The sequence below is a fragment of the Aquarana catesbeiana genome, linkage group LG08 (assembly GCF_042186555.1).
Source record: "Aquarana catesbeiana isolate 2022-GZ linkage group LG08, ASM4218655v1, whole genome shotgun sequence".
Classification (NCBI taxonomy): domain Eukaryota; kingdom Metazoa; phylum Chordata; class Amphibia; order Anura; family Ranidae; genus Aquarana; species Aquarana catesbeiana.
The window spans coordinates 94,060,859-94,086,027 of NC_133331.1; the positions used below are offsets into that span (position 1 = coordinate 94,060,859).

The 25,169-nt window shown below is 42.8% G+C and overlaps 1 protein-coding gene across 2 annotated transcripts in view; it reads left to right on the forward strand.

Annotated features, from left to right (window-relative positions):
* The window catches only part of LZTS2 (leucine zipper tumor suppressor 2), a 247,932-nt gene that overhangs the window by 170,244 nt on the left and 52,519 nt on the right, over window positions 1-25,169 (forward strand). Inside the window, exon 1 of one of the 2 annotated variants that reach the window (XM_073596165.1) lies at window positions 23,961-24,121. The exons of the other annotated variant lie outside the window; for it this stretch is intronic. The gene's annotated coding sequence lies outside the window, so the exon portion shown is untranslated. Of the gene's footprint in view, window positions 1-23,960; window positions 24,122-25,169 lie in introns of those variants that run through there. 2 annotated transcript variants of the gene reach the window in all.

Consider the following 25,169-nt stretch of genomic DNA (forward strand, 5'->3'; position numbering starts at 1 on the left):
ATTATTTGGTGCTGGTTGGAAGAGAAATCTTTCCTTTCAGCTGTGCAGAGCCTGGGAAATCTTCATTGTCTCCAAGGAGCTAACAATAAACACAACACGATCAGCCTAGCCATGCTTTGAAGTCACCTCCCCGATGAATGGAAAGCGGCTCTGCTGCTACATCTGCAAAAAAAACCCCCGTGGCTCGCAGCCCTGAGAAAACATTTGGAGGCACACTTGTGTCTGCTACACTGTAACTTTGTCTCTATTTCATTGGCAGGCCTTATTATATCCCGGCTAATAATGGGAATCTGGAAACCAGAGAATTTGAAAACTGCAAAAAGGATTGATAAAGCTTGATAAATGATCTGAAGATACCTAGAAACATAAGATGACCTTTGCCTGATTTGGTACGTCATATCGGGAACTATTCATAGGTCTATGCTTGCTCCCCAAAACTTTTTTGGGGGTAGATTTCATTGGCGTTTGAGTTTCCCAGTTCTTGTTGCTTTCCCCCAAGATAAACCCATGTTGAAAATTGTATGTACAAACAACAAAAACAAAAGGGAGCAAATGCCTAGTGCTTTATCAACAGCACTTTATCAAAAGGTGAAAGATGCATATTATACTCTCTATCCTAAAGGTACCAAACAGATGACCATACTAGCTAACGCGTTTCAGGGGACTCCCCACCCCCTTCCTCATAGCAGAAGATTTTCTGAGCTGAGGAAGGGGGTCTGTCCCCTGAAACAAATCCATTTGTGCTTCAGAGTATAATTTGTGTCTTTAACCTTTTAATAAAATGCTGTTGATAATACACTAGACGTCTTTGTTTGCTGCCCCCCCCAAAAGAAGCCGCACTGTTTGTTTCTCTTCCCTCCTCTGTGGGTATAAATGTACACACATGGCCAAATTGAGCATGCATGTTTATGGAAGAATCTTTCAGAAGTCATGCAGATGGATGACATTTGCATGCCTAACTGCCGATCAATGTCTGTGACCTTAAAGCGGAACTTCACTCTCCCAGTCAACATTGATTATTTTTAATCCTCATGCTGCTAGCATTAGTATATAAATATAGGAAAGCATATCCTATTTAATTGTTTGAAGACTTTTTTTTTTTTTGTTACTTCCTGGTTTCTTGCCTAGGCAAATGATGTCAGACATCCCAAGAGCCTTCAGGAGGGGAAGAGAGGAGGAGGGGTTTTCTCAGCTAAGAACCCTCTCCTGCATGCATGCGTGAGCCAGGGGCAGATGAATTCCAGGAAGTAAATGCTACCTGAATCATTGCCCGTACTCCAGATGGCCACAGCCAGTATACTAGGGGTTGTTTTTAAAAAGTGTTTTCCCAACAAAATAAAATATGGAGACGTGGATAGATGGGGGAGTTTGCTTTCAATATAAAAAAATTAATTAAATAGCATTTCTGTTTTGTGATGCTCAGATGCAGTGAAGATCTGCTTTAAGGTGACATTAAAGTAAAAATGATTTATTCCTAAATCAGATTACGTGCTTTAGATTTTTTTTTTCTTTCATATAAATTTCCTCCTCAGAGCTTCTTCTGCCGCTGGGACCTATGGGGTCCTGTAGGAGTCTTCCCTCTTTGTCCCTCTTGTGCTGCCTTGCTGTGTGCGCTGAACAGCTGCAGTTGAAGTTTTGAAGCTGGAGCACGCACATAGAGGACACTCCTACTGGACTCCATAGATCCTGCGGGCATATATATAACGGGTGAAACAAACAAAAATACAATAATTTTGCGCTACTCACAAAAATTAAAAGATGACGCATAAAGCAGCCAGCATCCACAATGTAGTATCAAAGCAAAACAGATGGGTGATATAAATGCAGCGCTAAATAGAGGTGAACGGTGCACATAAATGTGACTACCAGACATATAAAAAAGTGGTGTAAAATAGGTGAAAAAATATTATAAACAATTTTTTTCATGAAATAACTATTTAGTCCATAGCCATATAAGTGTCCAACTCAGTGAGTGTTATAAACATATAAGTGTCCAACAAGGTGGGATGATATGTTTATGGGTGGACAAGAAGTTAATCTTAGATGTCATATAAATCACAGGGATGGTGTCTCAAAACTCTTGGATGCCATGTAAATCACAGAGATGGTGTTCCAATAGTCGATATCCACAAAAAAGTATAGAATGAGCAAATACCCTTACCAGAATGGGTGGACACGTTTGCCATACGGCTAGGTGTCATACAGGCTTGTGGATCAGTGATCCCAATGGAAGCTCGATGGGAGGACGTATACAGCAGGTTCTCCTGGTTCCTCTGTGGTAATCGTTGGTGAGCTGAGGGAGATGGATGATCCGGAACTCGATGTAGGTGTCTCACCCACAAAGGTATGATGGAGGAATGCAGCCTTCAATCAGCCAGCACGGGGACCTTCAGTTAAGTCTTCATAATTGTCTCATAAAGTGTCTCATAATTTATTCAGAAAATGACAATGCCTGTCAATATAAAGCACCCTTTCAAACCTTTCCGGGCAAATCAGCATCACCTCCTCTTTGCTCAACGGGAATTGTTGAATGTTTAAGTAAACATAACAATCAATGATTTATTTAAATTAAATATGGCTTGGTCTGCAATTATAAACAATAATGAGAAATATTAGATTCTGGTATACACTTATGCCGCATACACATGACCGGACTTTACGGCAGACTTTGTCCGGCGGACTTTTCGACGGACTTTACGACGGACTTTACGACGGACTTTACGAATGAACGGACTTGCCTACACACGATCAACCAAAGTCCGATGGATTTGTACGTGATGACGTACGACCGGACTAAAACAAGGAAGTTCGTAGCCAGTAGCCAATAGTTGCCCTAGCGTTGGTTTTTGTCCGTCGGACTAGCATACAGACTAGTAGACTTTACGACCGGACTCGAGTCCGTCGAAAAGATTTGAAACATGTTTCATTTCTAGGTCCGTCAAACTTTTGGGGATAAAAGTCCGCTGGAGTCCACACACGATCGAATTGTCTGACGGACTACGATCCACAAGACCAAGTATGCCGTAAAGTCCGGTCGTGTGTACGCGGCATTAGGATGGCTATAAATGACTTGATAGTAATACACTTATAGATTATACACTGGAATCCAAAAGTGTATAGTAATACACTTTTGGATTCCAGCATCGATTATGATGATTGGGCAGTTTGTGCTCTTGTAAAAGATGATTAGTAGAGGACTGGGCCGGGGGACAGAGGGGAATTTGCCACCTGGGCCAATTTAAATAATATATGTTGAGTTGGTCAAGATATTTCACAGTTCAAACATTAATCAGAAAGAGACCCACAGTGACCTGTGCTATGTTGCTACCTGTTCCTGTTTAGACCTGTGATCATAGCCCCTGGCTGAAAGAATTCTTCCAGCACCAACTAATTTTGCAGCTCTGAGATGTGTGGTGGAATCCCAAGAGAGACAAAGAAAAAAAAAAGCTGATGCTAAATGATATGAAAGGATGCTTCATAATAAACCAAGTCTCACCTTTCACCATGCCTACTAATCACATTTTGCATGGTGCTCTCTTTTTAGGCCACAGAATCCTGTCCCTTCCATAAAAAGGGCTAGTTGGTTGTGTTTGCACACCCTCAAGCTGAGGGTTTCCAGTCCTCTTCTGATGGTGATATGCATTGCCTTTGATATTAGAAGTGCTCACTTTTTGCACAGGGGGATTTTGCAGTTTGATGGAAAATCAAGCTGTGGGTGGCCTCGATGCTTCAGTCACCACATGTACACCACATAGTCTGTCGGTATTGCAGAAGATCCTGGTTCCACATCTTCTTGTTTGTGCACAGGTTGTTTTTTTCATAATTGTCATTCTCTGGGAGAAAGCTGCCTGTCTATGGCACTTCTTGGAAATAAAAGCTTCCGTTTTTGGCACACCTTTGGGGACAAAGCACCATTTTTTTATGCTAGGACATTACTGGCTACTGTGGACAGCACCTCAATTTTTCCTTTGCTTTGGTTTTAATATCCTTTTGTTAGGGATGGAAAGAACAAAAACTGAACTGACTCTTGGAGGAAACCTTAACAAATGCAGGTTATAATTGAATCCTTCCTTCTGAAAATGCTATTTGTTTGGCTGTGTATAGCTTCAGTGCTTTTGAATTAGATGCCATATGTGAAGTCACAAGTGTGCATATTCTGCTGGATCATTGACATTGGGGGTTATTTACAGAAGGAAAATCCACTTTGCACTGCAAGTGCACTTGGAAGTGAAGTCGCTCTAAATCTAAGGGGTCGATCTGAAATGAGGGGAAGCTCTGCTGATTTTATCATCCAATCATGTGCTGTTTTTTATTTTCCTTGCATGTCCCCCTCGGATCTACAGTGACTTTACTTCTAAGTGCACTTTCAGTGCACTTTCAAGTACACTTGCATTGCATTGCAAAGTAGATTTTCCTTTAGTAAATAACCCCCATTGTATCCTTCAGTAGAAACCGACTCTGTTATTTAGAACAATCGTGAAAAGGAAAAAGTGCATGTTGTCTTAATTTTCCAAATTGACCCTGCAGATATTACCTATAATTACCAATTTATTCAAAGAAGGAACCAGGTCCCTTAAGCCTGGTACACGCCATTCGTTTTTTTTGGTTGAACGAAATAAAACCTGACAGCTCCGGTTGGACCTTCTGTACTAACGAACCAACATTAGTACAGCGATCTCCCCTGCTGATCTTTTGTGTTCTGACAAGGGGATGCCCCCCCCGCCAGAATACTCCAGTCAGCGCTCTCAACCTTTGGCTGATAGCGCTGATCGGGAGCCGGTTGGCTGCTTGTTTACACACAGGCCGAATGACGGCCGTTTTTTTAATAAAACGGACGATGTCGCCCGACTTTTGGCCCGTATGTACTAGGCTTTCGCCTCACAGAACAGGAAATCTGTATACCAATATACCATAACAGAACATCAATTCATGAACTGCTATAAAGAATAGACGGCACTAGTCATGAAACTTTGAAATATCCTTAAAGGGAACAGGCTAAGGAAATATCCTTAGCCTGCCATTGTTAAACTCTTCTTTTAAAAATACTAGTTGCCTTGTTCTTATGTTTACCTTGCTGGTTTTCTAATGTTACTTGTTAAACCAAGTCAGTGTCACAGGCAGGCAATTGGCATATTCAAGATGAGGTCAGCATTAAGGTATGTATTTCTCCCACGACAAATTTACTTTACATAAAAAACTTTACTTTGATCAGTAATATGAAATCCTATTGCAGGCTCATTCAGTGGGCATTTCACAGTGCATTTGGTGTGGACTGCAGCCTCATGTGAAATGATTCTGTGCTGTGCCACCTCTTCCTCCTGAGAAGTGCCATGTGTGTTGTATAGAAGGGGGACATTTCCAGTGGGCTTGCTTTTTAGTTAAGCTCAAAAACGTACTGAAAACTAGAGGCAGGCGTAGGGGTCAGGTTCACACTATTGCACTCTTCTAACTGTAACGCGTGCTTTAGCGCAATGCGTGAAATCCCTTTCAACAGATGTGTGCTGTGCTGCTCTGTGCTACAAAAATAGTAATGCCTAATTTTGAGATGCGTTAGCAGTCAGTTCAAATTAATGGGCTGCCTTAGCACAATGTTCCTCAATGGCCCACAACAGTGTGAACCCAGCCAGAGATTTAGTGTGTTGGGGTAGCCAAATCCAGAAATTGAATGCCAGGATGTTGTTTGGAGCCACTCGGCAGCTGAGAAGTTTACATGTGTCCTTATCCTTATATTTGTCTGCAGGGAACTAGAAAACCATAGTTTCGTTCTTCCTTAATATCTAAGTTATTATTTATTTTAGTGCCTCCTCCTTGCTCCTTTTTTTTTCACTAATTAAATTGAACTTCATACTGGAATTCCACAACTCCTTCCACTCCCTTCTTCCAGTCTGTAGTGTGTTGGTTGTAGTTGTATATCCTTGCAGCCCACACATAGCTACAAGTGCCAAGTGTGCTTTTTATAAACCTGTCAGATAATGAGCAACTCCTGAGCTGGACACTTCTGAGGGTCCGGATGTGAGATCTGAAGGTTGGTGCTAGGCTCTACTAAACACGGCCTGTGTTTGGTTTGTTTTCTCAGATTTGGAGAATTAAAGGAAAATTTAACCCTATTATTTCATCCCCTTTCCTGAATTTCCAAAGTAATTTTGCTTTAGTGTTTTTTGATGCTTTAGATATATTTTCCCAGTTCTTTTCTTATATGATGCATCACAGCCAATGCTCCATCTGACTTTCTAGTTGTGTTCATATCTTACAGGAAGTAATGCTTTGTTCTGGTAACTGTCAAGAGTTCACACTTGACAAGGAGAAAGAGAAGGCAGGGAAGTGTGGTTGCATAGTTTTAAGGCCATAGACCAAAAGCATTGGTGGTTAAAAGCTTGGACAGATAATAAGACTAATTATATTGGTGAAAACGATATTCTACACACAGGATTGAATGCTGTTTTCTTATACTTAGATCAGTGTTTTTCAACCTTTTTTCAACCAAGGCACTCTTTAAAATCTGGCAGAAGGCACGCCAACCATAAATGTTGAAAAAATGTAATCGTTAATTACATCAATGGGATGCCTGGGCCTGGGATGATTGACACAACTGCTCTATTCTTCTTTTTTTCTTCTGTCTTATTTATTTAACTTTTTTTTACTCACTGTCCCTTTTTAATTATTTTTTTTATCACTTTTATTCCTATTACAAGGAATGTAAACATCCCTTGTATTAGAAATAAGGATGACAGGTGCTCTTTATGGAGAGATCTCGGGTCAAAAAGACCCCAAATCTCTCCTTTGCCTTTAATAGCAAAAGATCCTCAAAAATTGGTTTGAATCCTTTGCTTTAATAAAAAATTGTTTACTTCCAGCCTGGACCGGAAGTGAAGTCATGACGTTGCTCCGGTCCTCCAAGGCCATAGAGACGATCAAAGAGGATCTATTCTTTCATTGCCTCTGGGATTATCCAGCCATACCATTGGATTGTTTCTCGGGTGAGCAGGTGGGAAGGGGGGACATCCCCTCCCACTGCTTCTGAAAGCGTTCCAGTGACCCATGAGCAGCTTGGAACAATTTCATGAGAAAACAGCTGTAAAAAACAATACAGTTTGGCTATCTTCAGCCATAACCCCGGTAAACCATTTCAAAGCCGCAACATTTATATACGTATTGCGGTCTTGAAAAGGGGAAAAAAAAATCTACATAAAACACTTGTTACAATTAGAGCACTTTCACATTGACTCACTGCAGTTTGGCTGCAGCGCAGGTGTAGTGCAGAGTACCAGCGGTTTTCATGTACGTTACCTGCGGTTTCTACTAAACTTTTATTATCTGTTATATTGATCCTGCTGTGTTGCACCCTCTGCAGTGTGCAAAGCATATATGAAGTGTGTAAAAGAATCTAGAAAAAGTGTACAGAAAAGGATATGCAAAAGGATATATCTGGCAGTAAATGCCAATTTCAGTATGTCCACTCTCTGCAAGGTGTATAGTGCATATGTGTTGCATAGGGATGAGCTTTGAGTTCGAGTCGAACTCATGTTCGACTCGAACATTGGCTGTTCGCAAGTTCGCCGAACAGCGAACAATTTGGGGTGTTCACGGCAAATTCGAATGCCGCGGAACACCCTTTAAAAGTCTATGGGAGAAATCAAAAGTGCTAATTTTAAAGGCTAATATGCAAGTTATTGTCATAAAAAGTGTTTGGGGACCCAGGTCCTGCCCCAGGGGACATGGATCAATGCAAAAAAAAGTTTTAAAAATGGCCGTTTTTTTCAGGAGCAGTGATTTTAATAATGGTTAAAGTCAAACAATAAAAGTGTAATATCCCTTTAAATTTCGTACCTGGGGGGTGTCTATAGTATGCCTGTAAAGGGGCGCATGTTTCCTGTGTTTAGAACAGTCTGACAGCAAAATGACATTTTGAAGGAAAAAACTCATTTAAAACTACCCGCGGCTATTGCATTGCCGACAATACACATAGAAGTTCATTGATAAAAACGGCATGGGAATTCCCCAAAGGGGAACACCGAACCAAAATTTAAAAAAAAAAAATGACGTGGGAGTCCCCCTAAATTCCATACCAGGCCCTTCAGGTCTGATATGGATATTAAGGGGAACCCCGGCCAAAATTTAAAAAAAAAAATGACGTGGGGTTCCCCCTAAATTCCATACCAGACCCTTCAGGTCTGGTATGGATTTTAAGGGGAACCCCGCGCCAAAAAAAAAAAAAAAACGGCGTGGGGTCCCCCCAAAAATCCATACCAGACCCTTATCCGAGCATGCAACCTGGCAGGCCGCAGGAAAAGAGGGGGGGACGAGAGTGCGGCCCCCCCCCCTCCTGAACCGTACCAGGCCACATGCCCTCAACATTGGGAGGGTGCTTTGGGGTAGCCCCCCAAAACACCTTGTCCCCATGTTGATGAGGACAAGGGCCTCATCCCCACAACCCTGGCCGGTGGTTGTGGGGGTCTGCGGGCGGGGGGCTTATCGGAATCTGGAAGCCCCCTTTAACAAGGGGACCCCCAGATCCCGGCCCCCCCTGTGTGAAATGGTAAGGGGGTACAAAAGTACCCCTACCATTTCACTAAAAAACTGTCAAAAATGTTAAAAATGACAAGAGACAGTTTTTGACAATTCCTTTATTTAAATACCGTACTTCTTCTTTCTTCTATCTTCCTTCATCTTCTGGTTCTTCTAGTTCTTCTGGCTCTTCTGGTTCTTCCTCCGGCATTCTCGTCCAGCATCTCCTCCGCGGTGTCTTCTATCTTCTTCTCCTCGGGCCGCTCCGCACCCATGGAATGGGGGGAGGCTCCCGCTCTTCTCTTCTTCATCTTCTTCTCTTCTTCTTTTCTTCTCTTCTTCATTTTCTTCTCCGGGCCGCTCGGCACCCATGCTGGCATGGAGGGAGGCTCCCGCTGTGTGACGGCGCTCCTCGTCTGACAGTTCTTAAATAACGGGGGGCGGGGCCACCCGGTGACCCCGCCCCCCTCTGACGCACGGTGACTTGACGGGACTTCCCTGTGACGTCACGGGGAATGCCACAGGGAAGTCCCGTCATGTCCCGTGCGTCAGAGGGGGCGGGGTCACCGGGTGGCCCCGCCCCCCGTTATTTAAGAACTGTCAGACGAGGAGCGCCGTCACACAGCGGGAGCCTCCCTCCATGCCAGCATGGGTGCGGAGCGGCCCGGAGAAGAAAATGAAGAAGAGAAGAAGAGAAGATGAAGAGCGGGAGCCTCCCCCCATGCCATGGGTGCGGAGCGGCCCGAGGAGAAGAAGATAGAAGGAGGAGATGCTGGACGAGAACGCCGGAGGAAGAACCAGAAGAGCCAGAAGAACCAGAAGATGAAGGAAGATAGAAGAAAGAAGAAGTATTTAAATAAAGGAATTGTCAAAAACTGTCTCTTGTCATTTTTAACATTTTTGACAGTTTTTTAGTGAAATGGTAGGGGTACTTTTGTACCCCCTTACCATTTCACACAGGGGGGGGGGCGGGATCTGGGGGTCCCCTTGTTAAAGGGGGCTTCCAGATTCCGATAAGCCCCCCGCCCGCAGACCCCCACAACCACCGGCCAGGGTTGTGGGGATGAGGCCCTTGTCCTCATCAACATGGGGACAAGGTGTTTTGGGGGGCTACCCCAAAGCACCCTCCCAATGTTGAGGGCATGTGGCCTGGTACGGTTCAGGAGGGGGGGGGCCCGCACTCTCGTCCCCCCCTCTTTTCCTGCGGCCTGCCAGGTTGCGTGCTCGGATAAGGGTCTGGTATGGATTTTTGGGGGGACCCCACGCCGTTTTTTTTTTGGCGCGGGGTTCCCCTTAAAATCCATACCAGACCTGAAGGTTCTGGTATGGAATTTAGGGGGAACCCCACGTCATTTTTTTTTTTTTTTTATTTTGGCCGGGGTTCCCCTTAATATCCATACCAGACCTGAAGGGCCTGGTATGGAATTTAGGGGGACTCCCACGTCAATTTTTTTTTAAATTTTGGTTCGGGGTTCCCCTTTGGGGAATTCCCATGCCGTTTTTATCAATGAACTTCTATGTGTATTGTCGGCAATGCAATAGCCGCGGGTAGTTTTAAATGAGTTTTTTCCTTCAAAATGTCATTTTGCTGTCAGACTGTTCTAAACACAGGAAACATGCGCCCCTTTACAGGCATACTATAGACACCCCCCAGGTACGAAATTTAAAGGGATATTACACTTTTATTGTTTGACTTTAAGCATTATTAAAATCACTGCTCCTGAAAAAACGGCCGTTTTTAAAACTTTTTTTTGCATTGATCCATGTCCCCTGGGGCAGGACCCAGGTCCCCAAACACTTTTTATGACAATAACTTGCATATTAGCCTTTAAAATTAGCACTTTTGATTATTCATGTTCGTGTCCCATAGACTTTAACGGTGTTCGCGTGTTCGAACAAACTTTTTTCCTGTTCACATGTTCTGGTGCGAACCGAACAGGGGGGTGTTCGGCTCATCCCTAGTGTTGCACTCCCTGCAGTTTCAAAAACAGGTACAAAAGATAATGCAAGGAAAAAAAAGGGGTATACAGAAATATCCTAGCAGAAAATCCCAATCTCAGTATATACACTCTCGGCAGGGTATGGTGCCTTATGAAATGGTGCTAGTATTCAGAAGCATTGACCCTCCGCTGGATAGGACCCAGTCAGGAAAAATGTTTTATGAATACCGTAATTTGTGGGTCAGGGTGATGGGAACCAAGAAATGATGGGAAGCAGCAATTCCGTTGTTAATATGCTAATGTGCTACACCCTCTGCATAAACACGGTGCCTATACTATAAAAAACCTATGTGTATGTTGACACATTGATACAATAATAAATATAAGGATGAAATGGAAAATAAACTGAATGAGGCCTTGTTCCGTTGAGTGTAAATAAGGGGTGTGTTGCCCCCTCTGGTGGGGGCTGAACAAAATAAATATTAACAATAGATGAAAAACAATATATAACCCAAAAGGGTTTACCTGGTGATATCATAATGACCGTGATCTGAATATGCCCTATTCAGATAAGTGTAATTAGAGATGTGTTACACCCTCTGGCAGGTGCTAAACAAAATTAATTTTACCAATAAATGGATACAATCTGTTTAACCCGACTGGGTTAGACCTGATAATTTGATGGTGACCATAAAATCATTGAAGTGGATGCAAATTCCATGTGACAATAGTTCTATATAAAACAATATAACACAAACAAAGTGACTAGTGCTCAAAAAAGTGTCCAGTGCTTGCTGATGAATGATATCTCAAAAAGACTTATTTGGGTGACGGCTGGTGTTGGTGCTCCTTATCCGTGCTCCTAATGTGAATGCACTCACAGGATAGCCTCCCCCCCCCAGGGGTACTGTGCGGTCACAGTATCTGCCACTGTGTAGCAATCCCTGGAGTCCCTGGTCCGTGCTTTTAATATTTGGCGATGTTTTTATTCATTCCCCATATATAGAAGAGAAGGGAGTGTAAATCCGTATTAAAAATGTATTTATTGATTTAAGAATAAGAAATATACTCACATTTGATACAAATGTTAGAAAGCATGTAAACAATGAACAAAAATGGATGCCCACAGAATCCTATTCTCGGCTGACTGGAAGTGATGCAAAGACCATCGTAACCCCGCCCTACGCATTTCGTCATACAGACGTCAACAGGAGGGCTCCTAATGTCCTACATTTTTGGTGCATTTTCTGAAATATCTTATGTATATTTACATTAAAAAAAAAAAAAAAAGTCACCATGCAAAGGTATATTTATACAATGCCTGTACCTCACGGAGCTTAGAGAAGCTCATATGCAGCCACTGAAAGGCCTCCTCCTTGTTATTTTTCCTCTCCTTGCATGCTCTGCTTCATCTCCATTGGGGAAAAGCGTGACAGCCAGCCTCTCCCGGGACCCGCGGCTCGCACATCCCAGCAAGCCCTTTGTATGCCTGACCTGCCCATAGCAACCGATGACGTCATTGGTTGGCAAGACATGGTTGGGAGGCCCGCACAGCTTCCTCAGTGCCTGTGGCAGCGAGAAGTGAACTTTAGACAGCGGACCGGCACCGCTGTAACAACCGTGTGGCCAGCAGTGTTCTATGATAGCTGCCTAAGTTGGAGTTATTTTGCCGCGACACACCTGGGGACTCTTCATGGCTCACTGGTTGAGAAACCCTGACTTAGATTGTAAGCTTTAAGGAGCAGGACCCTCTGATTCCTCCTGTATTGAATCGAATAGTATTGTAACTGTACTGTCTGCCCAAATGTTGTAAAGCGCTGGGCAAACTGTTGGCCCCATATAAAGCCTGTATAATAATAATAATAATAATATATAGTAGGCAACTTTTGGGAGCAGGTACTCAAACCATTTTCTACCACATAAGGGTCAATAAGCTTACTCATACTGGAAAAAAAAAAGTACGAGTCATTGAGGAACCTGTCCACACAATTGTGTTGCACGTCCACAATATATAACGCATATGTTACCAACAAGATGTGTGCACATTGCTCTGCGTTGTGATATAATTCATATTGAATGGGATCCAAATATACCAGTGAAATACAGCAACATGCAGACGTAAACCACGTGTTCCGGTAACGCAGTAAAAACGTTTTGTTAAAAAAAAATGAGTACCAGTTTGTTTTTCCGGGTATATTGCTGGCCCATGAAAATGACATGGGCTACCTTAACAGAGTGTATCTAAATGCATCGTAACACGTGTGTCAATGCAGCATGATTGGGCCCAAAGGTGAGGATAAAATGCTGTATTTTTTGAAAAACTGATGAACTTGGCTGCCAGATGTTTCTTTGAAGTCAGATACTGAAGAGAATAAAGGCAAACCTAGAGGCTGTGCTGGTGTAGCACCATTTTGCCAGTTTCTGTTGCTTCCAGCATGGTATGTACATCCCACTCTCACAGATTGGTTCTTCCCATTAAAAGCTGGTTAATAGAGCCCTGTGTTAGGTCATCCATATGTTTGCAGAAAGTATCTTGCATTGGGGAAAGCACCTGTGACTTTTGAGCCATTGCTTCCATTTGGCTAAATAAGTGGCAGTGTGCATTTTACCGAGTTCTCCTCCTCCAATGAAAAAGTCATTGCACGTTCTGTATTTTTAAGCAGGTACAGGCCTCTCTTCTCCTGTCTGGGCCTGTTCACGGTCTGTTGTTACATGAAAAGTACATTGTAGGAGTAATCTCTATTCTTTACTGCATGCATTTAACTGTGCAAGGGCCAATAATGCATATAGATGGCTAAACGTGTAGCCTTAATTTTGTAAAACCAGACAAAACAAAACTCCATTTCTTGCTTTAAGCATCATTTTTGGTGTTATATTGTAAAGTGGTGTATAGGTACACTTCCCAAGCTTCTGAGGTGAGATAGAGGGCATACAAAGAACCAATCCCTGCCATGGCAGTGGGGAGCGCTGGAGCCTGCTGGAGTGAGAAGGAAGGCATTACATTTTAGGCACCTTTCTGATGGGCGGACTCCGCCAGGGGATCTGCTTGTTCAGTGGGGAGTCTGTCCGCTGATTCCTGCTGAGTAGGCAGATGACAGGTCCACTTTCCTCTATGGACGGTCAGATGGAAATGGACCAAATGTCCGTTTTCATCCGACTTTCGTCCAATCCAATGCGCCGGACGGATGGGGAACACATGCCCCGCCCGTCTGTTTCGATTGGAATGTATGTCGGCGTGTGTCAGTGGAAACCTATCCGATGAGATCTGCCACTCCATCGAGGGCAATAGATGGTCCGATCAGGGGATCAGGGCCACCTAAAAAACAGACAGGCGGACCCTATTGGTCTGTCCATCTGAAAGGGGCCTTATTCCTCATGTAACAAGCATTTAACCATGGTGTAGGGATGGGGGGGGGCTTGGTTGTTTGGGGGCAAGCCAACAACTGTAATGGTTCACACCCATGGCAGCTGCAATGAGGGATCCAGATGAGTGTAGAGGCACATGTAATGTAGTCTTCACATTTCAGGTTGTTATTCAGAATGTTTATTGAAATTCACAGGTGTTGAGTAGATCCAACGCGTTTTTTGAGGGAAAGTGCCTCCCCTTTTGTCAGGGCTGTGGTGGTAGATGTGGTCAAGACTGACTTTGAGGTGAGGTGCAGGATAAGCCATTTAAATGCTGTCCATAAACGGAGTCCAGGACAGTCCTGACCCCGTCCACCACCCCAGACCTGACAAAGGGGGAGGCACTTCCCCTGAAACACGTTGGCTCTAATCATCACCTGTGAACTGTAAATTTCTATAAACACACCTACTGAGTGTGCCTTTACGCTCATCCAAATCTATTTTGCAGAGCGGCTTTTTTGTCGCTAACAAGGCTCACCCACATCTTACCTTAACGGCCCACACACCCCCTTGAAGGACCAAAAATCCCAGATCGCCTCCAAGTAGACCAGACTACATACTGGTCCAGCGCTGTCTCACACACACATTGAATTGCAAAGAGGGGGAAGGGGGGACCCAGGCCTACTGCATGAGTAGTTTTTTTTTTTTTTTTTCCTAATTCTTGGAGTTTGACTTTAAAGGCTCATTCAGATGGCCGATAAGGGCAGTATGAATGAGCAAGAATCAGCGTAGTTCTGTGGTGGGTAGCACAGTTTGCAATCAGGGATACTCATATGTCCATAACCACATGTGAGCCCTCTGGTTACATGCGAACAGTTGCAAAGCCTGTTAGCCTGTCATTGATTTGTACAGGCTGCTTCTGATCACAAACAGCTGTGCTACCCACCACAGAAATACACGATTATTGGTGGTTAACTGCTCTTATCAGCCACCTGAACCATAAAGTATATCTAAACCCAAAAATAAGAATTTAATATACTACAGCTTAACAGTCTTTATATTTGGTGGCTTCATTAGTTTTCACAAGTAAGAACATTTTCAGCAAGTACAGAAAATATGTGCCAGAAATGCAGTGTCCTCGTCACTTCTGCTCAAATAGAACCTTCTCTTTAATGGATACACTACAAATCCCATCAACTATGTAATGGTGGCTGCCCCTTTAGCCATGGCTACCTCTACAGATACAATGGAGAAATTAATGTAGACAATATTGGACAGGAAGTGTGCCATTTGCAGGATCACCAGGTAAGAAAAAAAAGCCTGCAAAGGAAAACTAATGCAGCTACTACAACAAAGGTTTGGGAAGCTAAGCTTCCATATATATATATATTTTTTATTTGGATACACTTTAAATCCCAGGCACCACATTTGCAGATACTGTTTGTGCTACACAAATCAATAACAACATTATACCGGTAATGCTTATAAGAGTAATACACCAAGCGAATATATAAATACCTTTTAACATTCCTTAATATTTAGTATTTTAATCTTTAATGTATTTAATGATGCATTAAAAATTGATTCCACAGACCCAGTTTCTCCATAAAATGGTTTTAATATGCAATTCATGTGTTTAAGGGATATATTAGACGTGCCTGCATTTTAGGCCACATGAATAATGCATGGTGTGCAATGTGGTGAAGTGACAGCTACAGCAAGCGCTGAAGATTAGATAATAACACATCCTGGCATGACGGGTAATTACTGCCATATGTAATGATAAGCATTTACTCCTCACTTATGTTTTTAAGGACCATTTTGAAAAGTGGCGCAGACAATGGGAATTTGTAATGTAATTTTGGTGTTAACCAAAAGATGTTCCATTTAGGACAAGTTAGAAAATATTACTTAATGTGAATAGTTATTTTAATGATTTTAATTACTCTGTTTTATTTCTCCATTAGTCTGCGTTGGAGCAAAACAGGCTGTTGTTTATTGCATGAAGATCTTTGCGTCTTTGTTGCCGGCTGTGATTATAGATGCACGTAGCCTGTACGTAGATCCCGCCTGCGCAATATGTAGGAGATGATTGTGTTTTATCCAAAGCTTCTATTTTCTGGGAATAGGAAGTATTCATATTTAAGTTCGTCAATGCTGTGCATATTGTAGTATTATATGACGTGCAGAGATTCACAGAATGCAGTCATATTCAAGTTTAAAGCTGAACTCCAGGCATCATTCAAATCTATTCCTTAATGGCCGCAAAGGATAAAAATCAACTTTGTGAGAACCAAATGCCTTTGGAAATCTATATGACCTTGGAAATATAGTGATGACTTCATTACTATAGATGAGAAACTTAAGCGCTAATATGAATAATAAACACCAAAGATCAAAATTCAGCTGCAACTATTCTAATGTGCTCTAATATCACATATAATGAAGATGAATAATTGGTTGAATATTGGCATGTCACCCATAGGACATGCCGCCCCGGTGACGTGTTGGGTTACAGGTCACGTGACTTTCTCAAGGGAAATAGCTTTCCCTTGAGAAAGTCACATGACCTGTGACGCAACGTGTCGGGAGGAGCCGGTGACGTCACGCCCGGGTGTTTGTTATGCTGAACACGCTGGATGTGCAGTGAGGAGGAAAGCTACATTCTTAAGCTGATCGTTCAATATGTGGTATACATTGAGGCAAATGTGAGTGTTCATTTTATATTAAGAGGAGGTAATCTGTGTTCTGTGTTTTAGCAATCTTGCGCAATGATGTTATGTTAATTGCTTTGAGAATCAACTTATCCTGGAGAGGCTGGATTGCTTTTGGAAAAATCAAGAAGAACTGATTGCACTGTGTCCCATGATCGTAACACACAGAGGCTAACCATTATATGGACTCTTGTGTCCGAAAACTACTGAAAGGTGAGCAGGCAGTTCACACAGAGGTGTTGGTGACTTTCTGTCTGCACTTTTTTCATTCATTTTTTTCATTTTTGTTTTTTGATCATGGTCTAAGGACTTTTCATTACAGAATTTATACATTAGAGGTATTTGGTGGCAACTAGATGTATAAGGACAATTCTGTAGATGTGGACATTTCTTTATTTATCACTGTGGAATTGTTTTATAGATTCTAGCGCATTATTAACCAATTATTCAACTTCATTACTATGCTGCACATAGCCTGTGGGAGGGGCCCAGCAGACTCCACCCACTACAGGCTGCCTGCAGAAAATTATAGGAAGGGGCACAGACGAGACCAGTTACCCTGCACAAGGATAGGGAGCAGCAGTGACCAGTCTTCATTACAGGAAGCTCCTGCACAGAGGCAAAATTTCACACTTTTTACTGCACAGATCTGGAAGAAACACACAAAGCACACCAAGATTCCAGTAAGCATACATGGCTTATGTATTTTGGCAATATTTGCCTGAGTTCAGTTTTAAAGAATACAGGGCATTGGAAGAGTCTTAATGGGTTACTGCAATTTACATGTTTTCTTCACCAAATAATTTTTAAAGCTAAACTTTAGCTTAACTTAAAAACGATGCCGCGTCACCGGGGCGGCATGTCCTATGGGCGGCAGCAGCGTGTCCTAGCGTGATCCTCCTCACTTCTCCTAGGCATCTAATAGGATGGCCTGTCCAATGAGGAGGGAGTTGCAGTAGTCCAGGCGGGAGATGACCAGGGAGTGGATTAGAAGCTTTGTGGTGACATTGGTTAGGAAGGGGCGTATCTTGGAGATGTTGCGGAGATTGAGGCGGCAAGCTTTGGATAGTGATAGAATGTGGGGTCGAAAGGTTAAATCAGAGTCCAGGATTACACCTAGGACCTTGGCGTGGGGAGATGGGTTAATAGTTGATATTGACAGAGAAATCAGGGGAAGTGGCACCTGAAGGAGGAAATATCATGAGCTCGGTTTTGGATAGGTTGAGTTTGAGGAAGTGATGTGACATTCCAGGCTGATATGTCTGCTAGTAAGTTGGTAATGCGTGAGGAGACAGATGGACAGAGCTGGGGGGTGGAGAGATAGATTTGGGTGTCATCAGCGTAGAGATGATATTTAATTCTAATTCTTATTCATTCATTTTGGGTATATCTTGTTGTCCCCGTCCCCCCCCCCCCGTTATTGAACCCTTATGATCCACCCTATAGCTGCCAGTGAGCGCTGACTCACATACTACCTGACCGTTCTGTGGGATATATTGCTGGTGACCACCAGTGATTCTCTCTCTTGGATTTGGACTGGTATGGCTATGGGACAAGAAACGAAGGGGAATGGGACACAGGTGGAAAACATCCCTGAAGGTTATAATCATCCCTTGCTCTATCCAAAATGAAATATACAGTAATACCTCAGGTTGCGAGTAACGCAGTTATAGGGCGTTTCGCAATACAAGCTACTATTTTTAAAAAAAATCCTGACTCGGTTTGCAAGTGTTATCTCGTAAAACGAGCAGGATTCAAGCCTCTGCGAAGTGCAGTACTGCATTTGGCCAGAAGTGCAGGGGCGCCGGTGACGGTGACAGTTGGAGTCATTGGGAGCCGCTCGGAAACACTCCGTTCCCAAGTATTTCCGAGTCTCTCCGGCGCCCCCACCTCTGGCCACATGCATACAATAGAAGTCAATGTGAAATTAATTATCTTCGTTTCCATTGACTTCTATGGGGAAACTCGCTTTGATGTGCGAGTGCTTTGGATTACAAGCATTCTCATGGAACGGATTATGCTTGTAATCCAAGGTTCCACTGTACATTGAACGAGGACCAACCTAGTACTACATTCATCAATTGTTGATGAACAAAAACCAAAATCAAAAAATACTTACTTTAAAAGTTGGAACACAGACAATAAAATTTGTATTATTTTTTCTTTATTTGTGATTTTTTTTCACCCCACAAAAGTGTAGTTACCCTTAACCTGTGCTACCCTCAGTAACTGCATTCCATCTGCTATTTTTTTTAGTTCAAGGTGAATTGTAAAGGTATTATCTGGTTTATGTGAGCCACACAAGGTCCATTGTTCCATTGAGGCAGAGGGACTGTTAATGTGTATGCTATGCACTGTCATGTTGTGTGCATTAACAGTATGTCCGGCGGTGCTGAACCCATACATTTTCCCCTCCCTCCCCTGCTGTGCGGAGAGCCTGATGTTGGCAGTTGTTGAACACCCTGGAGAGGGATATCCTTTTGTACTGGGCTTTTACACTAAGCTGACAGTAACAGATGATTCAATAGCCTGCCCCACCCTATTCTAAAGAGTGCTTGTCAACTGCACAATAAATAAAAGCACTTAAAATGAATATCAATAAAGACAAAAAATTGGTAGGCAATTGTGACCTTTTTTTCCTGCGCTGGAACGATCGATAACTGATTTGTTATTGATGCGTCTTTTGGGTAAAAAAAAAAAAAAAGTGAAAGAAATGCGTGAAAAATATATCCCTTTAAATCCTATAGAACACGCCACCAGTGTGCTACAGGTGCAGTACGTATTCAAACTTCCTGCTTGCTGCATCTTTAATGCGCTTTTCAAAAGTACACCAAAAACGCACGTCCCACTGATTTCTATAGAAAACGCATCAGAAATGCACCATGGGTAAGTCACATGCCCAAATTTCAAAAGTACACGATTGGAGTCAGGAGTCGAGAGAGTGCAGTAAAAGCACACATGCGTTTTTTACCACTTTTCTTTGTTTTTGTTTTTTCAATGGAGCAGTGTTAAAGGACCCTTGAGACTTTAAGATCTGTGCCATTTGGAGATATAATTATTTCCAGGACCCATTGTGTGATGTACCATAAGACTGCATTTGCACATGATCGCAGGTGGAATCGCTGCAAATACGCCCCGCGATTTCAAATGGCTGCAAAACGCGGGACGCATTTGCGATGCTATTATTTCTAATGGCACCCCAATCGCTCCGTGATTGACGTGCGGTAAATCGTGCTGCAGTCACGGCAAATCGCAACACGCGCCGCTTGCCGCTCAGAAAGGAACATGAACTTCTTTTGGTCGTCAGCGTCACGTGTTGCGATTAGCATCATCCCCTTTTTTTCAACCATTTGAAACGGCGGGGCGGAATCATGGCGATTCCGCCCGCAATCTTGTGTGAAGGCAGCCTAAAATGTGGCGAATGCAAAGTTTACATTTCTTCAAAGTAAAAGTAAACCGCCATAGTAAAAGCACCCCACTGCATGCTAGCTGTTTCTTCTGACCCCTTATTTTACTGCAGCACTCGGCAGTGATGTATGGTGTCAGAGGAAAAAAACAGTGCGTTGGGTACACAGGCACCTGATACTTTCAGAACTGTTGATTGCCAAAGAATCCTTCTGAGGCTGTAAAGGTGAAAATACAATATTTTATTGCAGGGGCACGCTAGAGTAAACCATTTAGAGCCCATTCACACCATTAACTGCATGTCTACTGTGTGTTTTTTTTTTTTCATGCACTGTTTGCATGCATTTGATGCACATTTTTATGCCGACTTTCATGCAGTTGATGCACGTTTCAATACAGTTCACGTGTTTTTTCCATCACTTCCTTCTTTCCTTTCTTTCTTTGGGCTTTTATGTACATTGCAATGCGCTGGGGCAGAGGTATACGCTGACATCACGCCACCACTTCCAGTTTCAGAAGTGGCGGCCATCTGAGTAAGTGCATTGCTGTATATGTTTTTACTACTTGGCATCTGGATGCTTTTTCTTGTTTTTATGTGATTCTTATGGATCAGTAATGAATTACTACATTATATCTGGCCCGTCTTGGTATTCGGCTCCTTGCGCGAGTGCTTCTTATCCATCTAGTGGCTTTGCGGGCTTTTCCAAATCTCCCTTAGTGGTAGGCTGCTGCTGCTACAGTCAGAGGACCTCAGGTGGATGAATGGAGCAGGAATGTCCACAGAGTGGAAGCTGAGATTGGTAATTCCCAAAGCATGACTTGCTGCATTGTCAGCTAGTGAGCTGGCGAGTACGGTGTTACCCTCAGTGGCACGTGGTATCCAATTTTTGGATAGTGGAAGCAATGAACAAACATTTCTGGAGTTAAATGCCTTTTTAATTTATTTCTGCATTTTTTTGTGTGTGCGATTTTCACTTTTTGCACATGATATATATATATAGTGGATTATTTACTTGCGCATTTAATTTGCTGTTGTTATATTAAGGTGCTGCACCTTTATTACTGTGCATTTACATGTGTTTGCGTGCGTTTTTGTGCACTTGCTGTGCAGAAAAATGCATCATGCTGTACTTTTTTTTTCACTACACTGCGCTGTAATAATGTGAACTATGCCCATAGGATAATCTGGATTTTGGATGGTCTATGCAGTTGGAATGTAACTGTCTCCTGTGTGAATGGACCCTAAGGCTACATTTCCACTAGTGCGACTTGTCATGCGACTTGGGACTGCAAAGTCGCATGACAAGTCGTACCCCATGATTTCCAATGAGTACCGTTCATATCTGTGCGACTTCAAAGTAGGCCCTGCACTACTTTGATCCCACTTTGATGCGACATGAAGTCCATAGACCTCAAGAATGCACAGGCATTGCTTCAAGTCGCAGCAAAATCGTGGGAAAATAGCGCAACTTTCAGGTCGCAAGCCTAGGCTAAAAGACCTGACAGGGTCTTTTTACAGCTAACTGCGTTTTCCTATGCCAAGTACTCTGGATAGCAGGTACAAAAAGCTGCCTGTTCTTCCCCCGTATCCCTGTCATGTAGAGCCACTACCAGAGCCACAAGAAAAACTAGCTGCTTCCAGGTATGACTTCTCCTTCTGTTGCCCCACAGTCCCTGAGCAGCCAGTTGCCAGGACCAAGTGCTGTTACAATTTTCCTTTCCGCATTTCCTTTTAGCCCTGTGGAAGTTTCCACTTTGTATAAATGTAGGAATTTGCACAGCAGTTTTGAGGGATTTTAGTCCTGCCTGCAGAAGAGGCAAGTATAGGTGGCTCAGGATACCTGCCATGCTACTTTGCTAGCCTGGCCAAAGTAAAAACTCCCTTTAGAGCTTATTCACACGGCTGCCTGGGGTCATGCAATATAAAGTTCAGGTGTATTTCTTCACCCTGGGGTCACCCCGGTGCTGTGTACAGCCGCCCCATAGACATGAATGGCTATACGCAGGTATATTTCGGTGCTGCATAAACCCACGCATGCGTGTGGGGGTTTTCGTCTGCACACGTACATGGGCTTACCAAAGTGTATACGAGCTGCGTACAGTCTTGTGCACAGTACCTGTGGCTCCCAGTTGGGGAGATATGCCTGGACATTTGTGCTTTACACCTAGTAAACACAATGAGAAAATTGGATGAAAAATACACATTTTGGAGCGATCGTACGGTAATCTGATCACAGCTTTTGAGAGCCGACAGTTCATGTGAAATGTATGATAAAGGAACGAAAGATTTACGTGCAATTAGTAGATCTGCACGATTAATCTTTAAAAAAAATCGCAATCTTGATTCAACCCCCCTCACGATCTCTATGCAGCATTTCCCCGATTCATTCATGTAACAAGTGCAGCCAGTTCTCTGCTCACTCAGCTGTCTAAAAGAAAAAAAAAAAAAAACAGGGAGCCTGCCAAGTTTTTAACAACATTGTCAGCGCTGGGAGATAAGTATATTTTTTAGCAGAGACCCTAGAGCAGTGATTCTTAACTCCCTGTCCTCGGGACCCACTAACAGGCCAGGTTTTAAGTATTACCTTGGGGAGATGCAGACCAGAATACTGCAATCACTGAGCAGGAAATGATCTCACCTGTGATGTATTTCAGTTATCTTGTAAACCTGGCCTGTTGGTGGGTCCCGAGGACAGGAGTTGAGAACCACTGCCCTAGAGAATAAAATGGCGGTTGTTGCAACATTGTATGTCACAGCGGTCTTTCAATTGCAGTTTTTTGGGGGAAAAAATGCACTTCAATTTATTTTAAAAAAAAACTAAACAGTGAAGCTAGCCCAATTTTTTTTCGTGATCTTTATTCTAAGCAGAAAAAATCTTGATGCTCATGTACAAGAAAAATGACCAAAACTACACATGCTCCAAAAAGAAACAATACATTTTAATTAATGATGCACCGAAATTTTGGTTGCCAAAAATGATCAGCTGAAAATAGGGGTTTGATTGAGCATTGTGCGTAAAGAAAAAAAAGTGCTGATAATTGCTGCCGAAAACGCCCGCAATTTTGCATGTGATTTTACCTTGCTTAGGTCACATGACTCAAAAAATGCTTTAAAAATACAATACGGGTACATTTTTTATGCGTTCTTGCTGTGTTTTCAATGTGTTTCAATGGGAGGTGTGCTTTTGGTGTGTGTGTTTTTTTTTTTTAACTAACCAAATATGCACCAAAAATGCAGCAAGCAGGATTTTTAACGCTGCTTCAAAAGGTGCCGATAATGGCCGACAATAAATTCATATTCATTTAAATTCTTGATATTGATTAAAAAGTCGCATATGATAAAATTTATTGATAAAAAAAAATATATATATATTTAAAAACTGTCAATTTCGGTTATGGCCAAGTGCATCCTGAATTTTCGGTTTCGGCGCCACCATTTACAATACAACACATTACATCGCTTGCGAAGTTGTATGAGAATTTTCATAACTTTAGTAACCTATTGTTTTTTTTGTTTTTTTTTTCATACGAGACTATCATGCAAAAAAAAAAAGGACGATCATTCAGTTGATATTATTATTATTCTACAGGATTTATATAGCGATGACAGTTTACGCATCGCTTTACAACTATCATGTGTACGAGGCAGAGGTGGCTGTGTGCATGAACTGTTTACATTCCTGTCTTTGTTTTGGCTGTTTGTATCCCACATCCCAATCCACCAATATAAATAATCTGTGGCTGACAATGGTTTGTTTAGTAATCTGCACTTCCCGCTGGCAGTGTGTGCTGCAGGTATTATGCTGATGGTTCACATTGACATTCCAGCACCTCAGATCCCTGACAGGTATAAAAGATCCATGTGTGTCCTTGCAGCATGTTGGTGGTCGCTGACTATTGTGGGTAACCTGTCTGTACTGTTCTCTGAGGCCAGTGAAGGGACACATTCAGGCAGTAGGCTGGATATCCATTGAATGCGGAGAGGCGGGGAACGTCCTGACAAGAGGATGGGGGTGGGAGGCAGCAAGCAAAGCGAAGGGGAGGAGAGCAGCATTTTCAAACTTGATCAGTTTAACAAGAACCCTGAGCCAAAAAGTCCTCTGCGCTGCTGTCTGCGCCCGCTAATCGTCTGTGCGCCAATCCACAGAGTGCCTGTACTGGGGGGAGGTGAACCCTGCTGAACATCTGCCACCATGGCTGGAGGAAGGAGAGGTAAGAGATTCAGCATGTGCTGGGACTGGGGGGGGGGGGGTGCATGGATCATGAATGGTGGGGGGTACAGGCGGCTCTTCTCCTCCACATCCCCGGCCATCCCAGATACCAGCAGATACTGCGGATGTTTATGTTGGAATTCTTCACACTGAGGCTTTTACACAAACTTTACCGCTTTTAGGAAAAGTGCGAGACAAAGAAAGTCTCATTCGGACAGCTGGCTTTGGAAAAAGTGACTTGGGAATGTTTGCATTTGGAGATTACATATTAGAAATTCATTTGCTGTCTCGGGTTTCCAGTCTGGATGGTGGTTGTGATGAGTGGGCTTCGGATGGAGAATATATTTAACTTTGCTTGTGTTATCACAGCCATGAGAAGAGCTGTGCTGACAATCAGAGTTCACTTTGTGATGACCCTACATGATGGAAGAGTTGGGTGCCCAGTAATCCCAGGGAGAGTTAGGAGGCTTGCATGTTCTTTGTATTGTCGAGATTCACATATTATTTGCATTGTTGTGGAGATTCACATATCATTTGCATTGTTGTCGAGATTCACATATCATTTGCATTATTGTCACGATTCACATATCATTTGCACTGTTGTCGAGATTCACATATCATTTGCACTGTTGTCGAGATTCACATATCATTTGCACTGTTGTTGAGATTCACATATCATTTGCACTGTTGTCGAGATTCACATATCATTTGCACTGTTGTCGAGATTCACATATCATTTGCACTGTTGTTGAGATTCACACATTTGCATTGTTGATGAGATTCACATATCATTTGTATTGTTGTTGAGATTACCATCTTATTTGAGCTGTGTTGAGATTCATATATCATTTGTGCTGTTGTCTAGATTCACATGTCATTTGCGTTGTTGTCGAGCTTCACATATCATTTGTGCTGTTGTCGAGATTCACATGTCATTTGCACTGTTGTCAAAATTTACATATCATTTGCGTTGTTGTCGAGCTTCACATATCATTTGCGCTGTTGTTGAGATTCACATATCATTTGCGCTGTTGTTGAGATTCACATCA